The following is a 13,796-nucleotide window of genomic DNA, read 5'->3' as shown; positions in this document are numbered from 1 at the left end:
GACTTCCCAGTTGTCTGATGTTAGTGGATTAATTTTTTTTACATTCAACGAGTTTATTAAACATTGAGATAAAGGATACTCTCAGATGAACTAATAAACAAGAATCAACTACTCTGCTTTTTTTTTTATTTTCAAGGCAGGTTTTTGCTGTAGTTTTAGAGCCTTTCCTGGAACTAGGTCTTGTAGATCAGGCTGGCCTTGAATTCACAGAGATCTGCCTTCCTCCCCTCTCGAGTGCTGCGATTAAAGGCGTGTGCCACCACTGTCTTGCCTACTCTGCTATTTTAATGGAGTTTTGTGATTTTTTTGGTGTAAGCATTTAAATCAATATGTTTATTTTTACAGTTTCATAAATGTAGGAGGTCTTTCCAATTTTTGGCATCTTATTCACTTTCATTGTTCATTTCTTTATAGTTTTATAAATTTATAGTTTTTACCTTTATGTTTACAATCCATTTCAAACTAATATTTCATTTTTTTACACACATGGATGTTTAGCTGTTCTAGCCATTTTGCTGAAGAGAACATTCTTTCCCTATTACACTGACCTTATGCATTTCTTAAGAATTAGTTAAAAAAAAGAATTAGTTGATCGTATATGTATTCATAATTCTGTTCTATACCACAAGTCTTATTTTAAAACAGCATAATTACACTGGGCATAATAACTACATCTTTTTTGTTTTATATTCCTGCTCTTATTGGAAGGGAAACAGAAGAGAAGTAGATCTTGGAGAGATAGGAGTTGGAAGGAGTGGAGGGAGGGGAAACTCTGGTCTGGCTTTATTGTATGAGATATGAATAAAAATAGATTACATAAAGTTTGTGGGGAAGTGGTGGTAGAGATGTGGGAAAAGGCAGAGGGAAACAAGTAAAAGATAGATTTGATCAATATGCATTATTTTTATATTTATGAAATTCTCTCAAACAATAAGTGAAAAATCCAAAGTGTCCTTCTGTTACATGCAGCAATATGAATAAATTTCAAAAAAGTATATTCTGATGAAAGAAAAAAATGAGCTAAAGATAAGAGCATCTCTGTAGCTCTTCAGAACTTTCAGTCCACCAGCTTCCTGTCTGGTAATGTCTGCCCACAAACTCCAGTGGTATCGATTTCTTATCTCTTGAGCTCATTTGATTCTTGGGTTAGTGTGTTCCCCATTCAGTACTCCATAGTCTGACAAATGCTTCCAGGTGATAAACCGTGGCAACTGAAGACTCAGCTTGTTCATTCCATCTAGTTCCTGAACTCTTGTTCATTCCATCTAGTTCCTGAACTCTTGTTCATTCATTTAGTTCCTGAACTCTTGTTTCATGGATTTTATCCAGTTTTCTGGTACTTTTGATCAGGGAACAATTTTCGTTGCCAAACTTTCATAGTGGAAGTGAAAGTTCTTAAAAACTGTTTTAGAATGTTTACTTATTTAATAATTTATTTAACTTTTGCTTTATGTGCTTTGGCATCATATCCCTGAAACTGAAGTTAAGACAGTTGTAAGCTGCCAATATAGGTGCTAGAAATTGAACGTGAGTTCATCTGGAAGATGAACTGAACCATCTCTCTAGACCTTCAAGATATTTATTAATAATCATTAAGAGTAAATTCTTACATCTTTGTCTTTTGTTAACAATACTAATTTTAGTCAAATATTATATGCTCACCATAGTGTAAACAGCATATTTTTTTTTAACAGAGGCTGTTTTCAATTTTGTTCATAATTAAAGAAATGGCATGCATTGTATAAACATTAGGTAATTCTAAATTATTTTTTCAAGGTCTTTAGATTGCATTATGTGATTTGGGGACACACTAGAATCATCATTTAGTGATATAAACATATCAATAAAATTTTTCCTTCAGAAGGCTCAGTCAGAAGCAGCAGGGCCTACTGCCCATAAGGATATTTATCAATGTTAAAATTATGCCTTGATTAAACTAATATTATTTAAATTACTTAATGTTTGCTCAGCACACATGTTTGTAGGAGTGGTTCTAAAATATATTCAGTGGTAGATGTCAATTCAGAATTAAATTGCATTGTAGTAATAATCAAGAAATGACCATATATTATACTTTAATTCACTAAAAAATGAGTAGATGACAATTTTCACCAAAATCTTTCCCTCTGAAAATGCTTGTGAACTAAATTTAGCCCTCTTAATATTGTTGCACATCTATCATCATCAAAACTAACATTACTTTGTTGAAGTAGAGTTATTGGTAATTCTTTTTTACATGTACATTAAAAAACTTGAAAACATTTGTTCGGTAGTCATATGTAAATATCAGAGCCAAGAAGATGGTGATAAATTCATCACCTTAGTTGTCTGAAACATGACAGAGAAGATTTTTAAGATTTACAGAGTATTAATGTCCTACAAAAGGTTGTTGAAAGAGTCCCATTGTCAAATAAGTTTGAGAAATTATTTCTTGAATATCTATTTCCCACATAAAGTAACTGAGACATTTTAGAATAAATAAGTCTGTTTAATTTTAACTCAACAATTTTTACTTATTTGTCATTGACACTACTTTCTACCCACATCTCTTAAAATGTTTGTTTCCACACAACAGCTTTGGAATTACCACCCAAGATGATGGTGATGTATAGCATTTAGCTTTGTGAGGGGTGATATCTGGGGATACAGACTAAAAAGAATGCCAAAGAAAATGTAGTTGAGAATATGGAAGTGTTTTTGCCACATATAGGTTCCACATGAACTGAATTAGTAATTTTCAGGTAGAGGATTTCAGAGTCAGCTCTTTCTTTTTTAAAAATTGAGTGTTTTATGGTGATATATATGAAGGCAAGCTTCATAAAGCATATTGGACAATATGTTAATAAATTTTGCTGAGCAAATGTTTGATGATAAAAGTCCAAATTAGTTAGAAACATGTGGCATAAATTGCTTTTGAAATACTCTCTTGTAGCCAGGTGGTGGTGGTGCACGCCTTTAATGCCAGTACTTGTGTGGCAGAGGCAGGCGGAGCTCTGTGAGTTCGAGGCCAACCTGGTTTACAAGAGCTAGTATCCAGGACTGGCTCCAAAGCTACAGAGAAACCTTGTCTCGAAAAACCAGAGTGGAAAAATAAAAGAAATACTCTCTTGTGTAAGATTTTAGAGTGCTCTTCAGGTGCCACAGTACTAACGTACCCCTGCTTCAGTCTTCAAGGGTTAATTTCCTGTCTGCTTCTCTCCTTTTCTCTTCTAGATCAACTAATCCCAGGGAAGATCCTGTAAAAGTCCTCATCTTCAAATTCTTCATCATCCTAAGAAGTTTGGACTTCATGCCGAGAGAAAATAAATGATAGTGCAATTATGTTTGCACTATGAAAAGTGAAGTGCACAGAATAATACTGGAGACATGGACACAAATTAGGTCCATAGGTGAGAGATGAAAAGACCAGGCTGGCCTCGAACTCACAGAGATCCGCCTGCCTCTGCCTCCCGAGTGCTGGGATTAAAGGTGTGCGCCACCATCGCCCGGCGAGCTTTTTAAGAGACAGAAAAATTGGGATTTTATGACTGCTTTGCTACATGAAGAGTGTGAATTAAGGTTGATAGACAGATGAGACCAGGGTAGAGAGCCATGTAGTGGTGCTTGCATGAGGTGTGAGGACCGAGAATATAAAAGGGGATGTGTCTGCCAGTTTGTAAGAGCAGACAGCTGATTGACTGGCAGGCCACACTTTCGTAGGTTCATGTGGCAAGAAAGTCATGGGTTCACGTAGATTTAGTTTATCACTCAAAGTGAAGTAGCTTTATGATCTTTGTGTTTTTATGGGTTCCCGAAGACCTGTGATGCAGAGTGATGCCCATTTATGTGATATGTTCTGTGCACATCTGATTTTCTAAGAGATTACTAGCACCTTTATGCAACCTTGATCTGGAAGGTGACAGAGTTTTTGAGTCCTACTTTGGGAACAAATGAATCCTTTCCAGCGTGATGCCATTTCTGAGACACATTTCAACACCATGCACCATGCACTGGTTTCCAATAGCAGTATAGTGGTTTCAATTCTTGATAGAATGAATTTGATATTTCCAATAATATCTAAATAAATATTTTCATAGATACTAAAATGTTGATAATAATATTCAGCATAGTTTATAGGAGTTAGGTAAAAATAAAATCAATTAACTTTGGCTATGTTAAATGATACCATGACAGTCATCGTTAAGATAGTTAAAACAATATTAGTATATTAGAGTCAATACTTGATTCATTATGGACTGAATTTGTCTAGGTTTCCTCTTGTGTTCTCACGAGCTCTAATAATCTGCTTGTGTTCCAAAGAATCCAATGCAAGAAACAGAAGAGTGTGTTGAGATAATATGTACAACATGCTAGAAACTGGCTTACAACTGTGATGTCTGCCAGTGTCCGTCTCCAATAGGAACAAAATACAAGTGACAAATGGGAGCCACATAAATCATTAGAAATGTTCTGGAATCCATGTTTTAAAACAGTAAAGAAAAATAGGTAAAATAAATTTTAATAATATATCTTTATTTAACCCAATGTGTAAAAATATTCTTTTAACACACATCCAATATAAATATTTTGTGTTTTTTTATTTTAAACTTTGAAATATCATGGGTACTACATTCTTGTGAGAAGTTCCAATTCGGGCTAGATACATTAAACACTCAGTCGCCTTATGTGTCTGCTGATTACCATACTGAACAGAGCAGATCTAGGCTTCAAGAACAGTGAACTAGATTTCATTATATTTGTGGGATATACATTTTTTGTTTTGGGTGTTAAAAGGCTAAACATTGTCACATATTTGATCTTATACAATCTATTTTTTTTAATATTTTGCCAGCTGAGAATTTCTTATAAAGTATTTTGAGCATTTTCATTCATCTGCCTCCCCCTAACTCCTTTCAGATTCCATTCCACTTCCCAGTTTCCTTACAGCCCTCCTGCCTCTTGTGTCACGGTCCTGGAGCCTTGAAGCAGGGCTGTGGCACAGATGTCCCATTTGTGCTGAGCACCTGACTGACAGTTGTTCTCGGCAGCTGTGAGTCTCTGTTCAAGCATCTTTCACTGCACAGAGAAACTTCTCTGATGAGGTCTGAGAGTTGACTGATGTGTGGGTATGGAGATACAGATTTAGAGGGTAGTTTGATGCTGTGTCCATTTAGTAGAATAACACTCGTTAGTTCCCCCCTGGTGCCTGTGGGCTCCCTAACCATGGGTTCTTGGTCAGGTTAATAGCATTAAGCATCTATTTTTTTCTAGTGGGGCTGACCTTAAATACAGTCAGAAGACAGTTACCTACTTCCATAACATTCATGCCATTCTTTAACTTATGGACCTATCTAGACTTCAAGAACAGCAAATTATATTTCATTATAGCTGTGGAATATAAGTGTCTTAGTGTGTTAAAAGGCACATAAAAGGCTGGGCGGTAGTGGCGCACGCCTTTAATCCCAGCACTTGGTAGGCAGAGGCAGGCAGATCTCTGTGAGTTTGAGGCCAGCCTGGACTACAAGAGCTAGTTCCAGGACAGGAACCAAAAAGCTATGGAGAAACCCTGTCTCAAAAAAATAAAAAAAAAAAGGCACATAAAATACATTTCAAAACCAATCTAATGTTAAAGACAATTAGCACTACAATGGAAACAACAAAACAATTACAATATTTATATAATACTTTCCCCCGAAAAGTGTGTTTTATTTAAAATCAGATATATATTGCCATATCTATGGAAGAACCTGGGGAAGTGAATTGCCCTATGTGATCTATCATTGGTAAAACACTCTAGAAATTTTTTAAAGCAGATTAATAACTGTTAATTAGATTAGGCACCAGAGACTATTAGATATTTTAATTCAATGTACATATTTTATCTGTGAGGAAAATATTTTGTGTTAGAATTAATTGTTACTTTTCCTATTTTATTTGTGCATATTCATTCAAATAATAGTTTCATGATAACATTGATACATGTATGCCATGTACTTTTCTCCCCTCAATGACCTCCATTTATTAATGTGTTTCTTCTTACTGGTCCTCTTTCTCTTTCCAACTATTTCTCCCTTACATTTTTTTTATTTTAAAAAATATAGTTTCAACTTATTAAAAATTATAATATTTGTCTTTCTGAGTCTGGCTTATTTTACTTAACTTGATGATCTCTAGTCCTATCCAAATTCTTTATTCTTGTTTATGGTTGAATAAAATTTCATTGTGTATAGATGTGTTTTCTTTACCAGCTTATCTATTGATCTAGATTGATCCCTTGGCTTGTCTCTTGTAAACAGTGCCACAACAAACACAAGTCTGCTTACATCTTAGTGGAATGCTGAATTTCCACCAAGGGTATATCACTGAGTAGTACAGCTGAATCAAATGGTTATTCTATCTTTAATTTTTTTGAGGACTCTGGATACTGATTTCCATAGTGGCTGCTCTAATTTGCATTCCCACCAATACATACCCCCCATCCTCTTTGTGTGTGTGTGTGTGTGTGTGTGTGTGTGTGTATGCCCCACACATGTGTGCATGTGTGTGTGTAAGTCAGAGGTCCTTATAGGGGTTTTCCTCGATCATTTTCTGCTTTTTCCTTTTTTAATTAGAGTCTTTTCCTAAACCTGGAGTGTGGGGGAAGTCAAGCGTGAATGTGTATTGTTGACAAAAATCAGGCAAATATCAAGGACCCATGGGAATGGAAAAGTCTTCCCTGGGTCAGGCTCAGAGCAATGGCATAGTCTTTCCCTGGTTAGAGTACAGATGTTTAGAAATGGTTGATCCTTAGCTAAAACCAGTGCATGCTCCTGGATGTCTATAACCTGAACTGCTTCCCTCCAGAGGCCTCCTACCTAGATTAGCTAACCTGCTTCTTTCTTCTTCCTACTGTATATGGAAAGCACATGGAGATTCAGGGTTGATGTGGGTGTGTCTCTAGCAGGACACATGGCCTACCTGATCCCAGATTTTTGTATGTTTGTTTTATGTATGTATGCTTTGACATTTACCTCACTCCAGTTTGAGGCTTATTGATTTTATTGGGTTGGCCAGCCAATGAGTTTCTGGGATCTTCTTATCTTGAACAATCCGAGTGCTCGGGTTGGGTCAGACTCTTCTCTTGGAAGCTGGGGATCCAAGCTCAGGCCATGGTGTGTACAAAGTTCTTTGCACTGATGTGGCGGACCCTTTATTTACTGAGCCGTTTCCCCAACAGCAAAGGTTTCTTTCCTCTGGAGTCCTCACCAGCATTTGTTGCTGGTTTCTTATAAAGGAGAACTGTGTCTTGTGAACATTTACTATTCGGTACGTTGGCAAATGTCTTGGATCTGCAGTGTGGAAACATCTCAAAAAATTTAAAAACCCCAAACCAAGTAATTTAATAAAAAGCAGATAGCTATATGTTTTTCTTTGGGTTCACCTTCTTATTTAGCTTCTTTAGGATATCAAATTATAGACTCACTGACCTTTATTTATGGCTAGAAACCAATTATGAGTGAGTACATCCCATGTTCATCTTTTTGGGTCTGGGTTACCTCACTCAAGATAGTATTTTCTGTTTCCATCCATTTGCATGCAAAATTTGAGAAGTCATTGTTTTTTACCGCAGCATAGTACTCTAATGTGTATATATTCCACACTTTCTTCATCCATTCTTCCATTGAAGGACATCTAGGTTGTTTCCAGATTCTGGCTATTACAAATAATACTGCTATGAACATAGTTGAACAAATGCCCTTGTCATATGATCGGGCATCTCTTGGGTATATTCCCATGAGTGGTATTGCTGGGTCTAGGGGCAGGTTGATCCCGAATTTTCTGAGAAACCGAAACACTGCTTTCCAAAGTGGTTGCACAAAACATATAGCTATCCTCCTGGGTAGGGGAAGTAGACAAGATTGCCAGGCAAAAAATCGGGATCTTAAGGGTGGGGTGGGAGGGGGGTAAGGGGAGATGGGGAGAGAAAAGTGAGAAGGGTAGGATGGGGAGAACTTGGGACAATGGGATGATTGGGATAAAGGAAGGTTGGATAGGGGAGCAGGGAAGCACATATCTTAATTAAGGGAGCCATCTTAGGGTTGAGAAGAGACTTGGACCTAGAGGGGCTTCCAGGTGCCTAAGGCGAGGTCCCCAGTTAGTTCCTGGGGCAGCTGAAGATAGGGAACCTGAAATGATCCTATCCTATAGCCATACTGATGAATATTTTGCATATCACTATAGAACCTTCATCTGGTGATGGATGGAGATAGAGACAGAGACCCACACTGGAGCACTGGACTGAGCTCCCAAAGTCCCAATGAGGAACATAAGGAGGGAGAAGATGAGCAAGGAAGTCAGGACCAAGAGGGGTGCACCCACCCACTGAGACAGTGGAGCTGATCTATTGGGAGCTTTTTTAAAAAGTCACATGGAAATATACTGTAGAAGCTTACGCACTCAGAGAGAGAGAGAGGAAGGGAGAGGGAGAGAATCCAAATGGACTTTTTTAAAAAGTCACATGGAAATATACTGTAGAAGCTTACGCACTCAGAGAGAGGGAGAGGAAGGGAGAGGGAGAGAATCCAAATGGAGTTATCTTATAATCGGACAAAGGTAACTTTAGTAGACACCGCAGACTAAGAAATAAAAAAAAAAACCCAATGCCAGCAATGGGCTACCTCTTCTTGAGTTGTTCCAGAAAGGTCCCATAGACCCACAAACAGTGTAGGTTACTGTATTTCTCTTGGGTAAGGTCTTAACTACTGATACCACACACTCGACTCATAGAACATGGAAGAATCAAGTTTGTAGTGACCTGTAAGTTTCATTCCTACTGGATAGCTTTCCTAGTGCCCAAAGGGGCTACGCAAACTAGCAGAGAAGAAAAATAACCTTGCTAGCTACAGTAATAACTGCCCTGACAAGACATGCCCACGGATACAATAATGTCGTTACTTTATGGGAAGTAACTAATTGTTCTCTGACTGAGCTTCAGTTTCGCTGCATAAGATGAAATCCATACCTGACACTATTCTCATGCTAAGAACATATGGTAGATAGGTCATAGGCTGTAGGGGAGAGTCTATTATCATTATGCTGCTAAATGGACATAGTATTAAATCAACTTCTAATGACTTACTGTTAGACCCATAGATCAATGTACCTTCTAATCCTTATCCAAGAAGCCTCTGTTTGCAGTAAATAGTGATTAGCACAGAAATCCAGAGTTGGACAAGGTGCAGAGAATAAGAAACCATAGAAAGCTCTACTCTAAAATAAACATATGCATTGTGCTGCCTCCTCCAAAGTTCAGGAGCCATTGAGGAAGAGGAGAAGAAAAGAGTGTAAGAGTCAGAGGCAGAGGTGACTAGAAGGAAACAGTGTCATTTAAACACAGAAGGGCAACTGTCCATATAAACAGAGAAGAGTACCAGATATGTGAAAGTCCAAGCCAGACCAAACCTCAGAACGAAGATGAGAGTTGGGCAATGCTTAGCCTTCATGCTACTGTCCCTTGAGAGCTTGTGGGGGAGAGAAGTAGAGACAGAGATAGGTAGGTAGGTAGGCAAGTAGATAGATAGATAGATAGATAGATAGATAGATAGATAGGTAGATAGATAGATAAGGGAAGACAGTGTGTTTTCACTAAGAGTATATCCCCTGGTAAGCTGACCACATGCCAGTTGATGTCCATATGCCCAATAATATTTGGTGTGTTAAAAAAAAGACAAAGTTGGGTTGGTAGGAAAAGTGGATGGGTCTGGGAAGAACTGGAAGATGGGGAATTTTCATACAACATATGAAAAAATTAAGATTTCAAGGTCTGAAAACAAACCAGTTTGAAGGGAATGACATTATGGCATTGTTGCAATTGTGTCGATAGTACTTGACTTGTTTTATGTTGGCTGAGAAGTGCAGCATCCTTAAGGAAAAGCACCCTACACAACGAGAGAAAATAAGTCATCTTTGAACCTGATTTGTGAGATAGCTTTGAAATGGTGTAAGACATTACATAGATGGTAGTGACACATGCAGATGGCTATGTGAATGAGTGGGGAAATTAGTGTGGGGACATAGTAGGACTGCCACAGTGCACCAGAAACTCTAAGGGAGCATCACTGCATAAAGGAATAAGGAAAATAAACATTACTAAATGTTGAATAGAGCACATTTTAAACTGGGCCAGAATAGTACTGCATTTAACAATTTACCTTGACAGCATGTGCAAAAGCTGTGGTCTCTTGGTGCTTGAAAAATAATGAAATGAAGAATGGCTTCTTATATACCAAGGTGATAGATGAGTAAAAAACACTACTGTTACAAAAATGAGCACTCTTTGGAACTTGGAAGAACATGAGGTATAAAAGCAGACACATAGAAAATGATCTATATTTGTAATGCTGTGGACACAGATTAAGGAGAGGAGCTCCATCACAAACAGAGCTGTACACAGGTGCTTATCCAGGCTGGGTTGTGGATTTCCGCCATGAAATAGCAGTGAAGAATCAGTGGGAGGTAGAATAACGTGATGGGCAAACAGATGGCTTAATGGCCACTTACAGTTATCACTCTCTAAGATGTGGTAAGAAGGGCAACCAAATTTCATGCTGTGGTGAACAAGATAGCCAGTGGATGGAGTCAGGAGTGTTCTGCTTGGCAGTGTTTTGCTGAGGCACCTTGGTGCCCTCTATGTGTTCTTCTAGAGTGCAAGGTCTCACCCACTGCTGCAGCAAAACTCGGGCATAGTGAGTTCACTGGTCTGCCGATCTTCAGAATAGCCTGTATTTTCACTTCCTTAACAAGTGCTTGGGAAGTAAGCAGGAATACAGATATGCTGGTGTTTTAGTGGGATTGCGATCATATTTGTCTTTTGTTTAGTGTCTTCATGATGATCATCCGGACTAGTGCTGATTTCTTAGTCACAGAGTGTATTAAAAAGATTGACTAGATCTCCCATCTGACAGTTTTGAGTCTTAAAATGGACTAGGTTTTAGATGCTGAACTACAGTTTTTCCCACTGAAAAGCACAGGTGTTCTACAAGCACTATGAGCAACGAGGAGATGCAGCACTTTTTCTCTTTCAGACGGAGCACATGAAGACGGTACTCACAAGATCTAGAGTACAAGACTGACTTAATGGCAATCACATTTTAGTAGCATTTACTTGATTTTAACATTTTCCTTTTAGAATGGAGTATGGTATCTTAAAAAGATAAATCACTCATTCTGTGAACAAAGACTTTGAAAGCTGTCAGCTCCCTGACAGTTACGATGAGCATTTATTTCAGGCTTATAAAACATATTAATCAAACTTGTTCACAGCATGGCAGTCCAAAGAATGTTATTTTATTTTTGAGAGAGACTTTACATAGGTGAAGAGCATGCACTGCTAACCTACACTACACGAGTACCAAAGCGGCTTTATTCACCATCGCAAAATAAGCACTTTTCTCAGACTTAAAGAATGAGTGTGTTTATTACAAAACTACTTCCCAAAAGAATCTGTGCACCACTATTGCACCTTAAAAACACTTGAAAATGTGGGTTGCATTTGCAAACTTCAGTGTATGACATGGAAATCTGGCAAGCTGCCTGGCTTCTACTTAAAGGATTGTCATTCTGGGAAAAATAAATTTCTCTAACTAGACAAAAGTCAATGTTTTCATGTTTTACTGCAATCAAACTGATAGAGCTGACAATTTAATGTCTCAACACTTAAAATATCTGTGGATAATCAGTTACCTCAATCAATCATAAACACAAGTCCTTCTATTTTCAAGCTCGTGTGTCTAGGACTAAGATGTAGAACAGTTTGGTAAGCCCCGTCCCCCACAACACCTCACCATCTATTCCCCACCAGCATCTCAAAATTCTTGATTTGTCTTTAACTAAGCAGATATTTATACACATTATACATCTGGAAATAACTTTAAACAACTCAAATGAGATCAAGTTTAGAAATTTCCTTTTTGCTGTCCTGTTTTATTTAATTTTCATGGGCTGTTTACAGCCTCTATGCCTGTCAGGAACATATGGAGCCATGTTGCCATTTTATCTGAAGACAACATCATTCCTGAAGAAAGTCACAAGGCTTTTCCACAGTGGGCATGAGACATACATTTCCCTTCTTTGACTTCAGGGGATGCTGGTAGCTTCCCCACAGAGGTATTGTGGGGTCAAGTGGGGTAATGCTATCCCCTTAGGAATTTCTGGAACTAATTATAATTATGATGGTGATAGTGGTGGTGGCAGCGGTGACGAAAAATGAGAGAAACAGTGACACCAGCACAGACAAGCCCCGCAGGAATGCAATTCCAGGTAACTCCAAATTTTGCAGAGTTGCTGGTTCAGGTCAATCAGCTTAGGTGATGAAAACAATGGGCATCATGAAATAAATGATTTTGGAAACCTCCTGCAGCATGTGTGATGGTGTTTTTGCAGCATGAGATCTGTACACTGGGGCATACTGCTTTTTTCCCATCACAGTGAAAATTCATGCATGCAGTTTTACATCCCTAACAGATATTTACTCTGAACACTGAACAAACCAAGTCCCTTGTTTAGAGTGATTTAAAATATATTCTTATGAGTTATGTCAATGTATATGTTGATATACACATTCACCACCACGACCTTCTTTTTTTTCTTTGATTATTTGGATCTCTGCACTAAAGCTAAGCAGTTTTCGAACCCTTGGGGTAGCATTTCTCGGTTGCCCATCAGATTCCATTGCAGAGCAATCAGTCTAACTCTCACACTTGGTGGAAGTGCCATGACACCAAGGAGGAGTGCGCTGCTTTGCTCTTGCCATGAAGCCGGGGTGACAAAAGTTGTTGTTTTTTTTTTTTTAACCAAAAGCTGACTGTATTTGAGATTATGAATATGCAATGACTCTCATTAGTACTGAAGCTCCAGAGCAGGGGCTGACATCCCCGTACCCGCACTTTGTGTTCCTGCAGAACTGGTTAATGAATTGTTTTGTTCCCTCAGTCATGTGGTCTGCTGTCGTGGCTCCTCAGTGCAACAAGAGTTGCCCATTTTGAGAAGACCATTGACTGCAGAAATTAATTGTGAGGAATTACTTTAATTTTGTGAAACTGTGTTTAGATGGTGCTTAGATTGTCAAAACAAACAAAAATCCCTACTAAACTTTGCATAAGATAATATGAAAAGAAAAAAATTAGAAAGAGACACTGCATTCATATGTATGTATAGCTATCACTTTACAGATACGCTTCTGTCCTGGATCCCTGTGCCGTGTGTGACTCTATATATAGATAGAGTCAAGTCAAACAAATCTCACTTCTGTTGGTTTTTCTATTATCCTTCCAAATGGAACAAACAGAGATGAGAGAAAATTCTCAAAATGAATAGGGCTGAAACACCAAACAATTCTGTCAATTTTTTTTTTTTTACTGTATTCTTTCTTTTCATTCCTGGGTTTCTGCCAAACATTTTGCAGCTTTTACACATAGCATCTCTCATGAATATGTTGCTGATAATGATGTGTTTCTAGCCACCGATTAAGCTACTTTAATTGATTTGCCATATATGAAGGGCTATAAAAGTGCTCAATGCTCCCCCACCTCTTTTTGAGGGCTGATGACTGAACTCCGAGCCTGGCATGTACTAAGCAAGTGCTCTACCACTGAGCTGCACCCCCATTTCCAGTTCTGAACTATTTAGGATGGTCACTTTTCACTCAGATAGGTTAAATATGGTTTTCTGCAGTGCTGTTCTTGACACTTCCTTTAAGCTACAGGAGGCAAATGTATGTTACTACTGGAGAGTTTTGAGAGTCATGTATTTTGATATGTTGTCTCTACAGTCATTTCATC

At 38.1% G+C, this 13,796-nt stretch overlaps 1 pseudogene; it reads left to right on the top strand.

Annotated features, from left to right (window-relative positions):
* Positions 1–13,485, top strand: part of LOC121455692 — a 35,420-nt pseudogene extending 21,935 nt beyond the window's left edge.
* Positions 13,486–13,796: the final 311 nt, after the last annotated feature.

Source organism: Microtus oregoni, unplaced genomic scaffold, assembly GCF_018167655.1.
Source record: "Microtus oregoni isolate MIOR12 unplaced genomic scaffold, Mior012 000014F_ref0000157, whole genome shotgun sequence".
Lineage (NCBI taxonomy): Eukaryota > Metazoa > Chordata > Mammalia > Rodentia > Cricetidae > Microtus > Microtus oregoni.
This window is presented reverse-complemented; position numbering and strand designations above follow the sequence as displayed.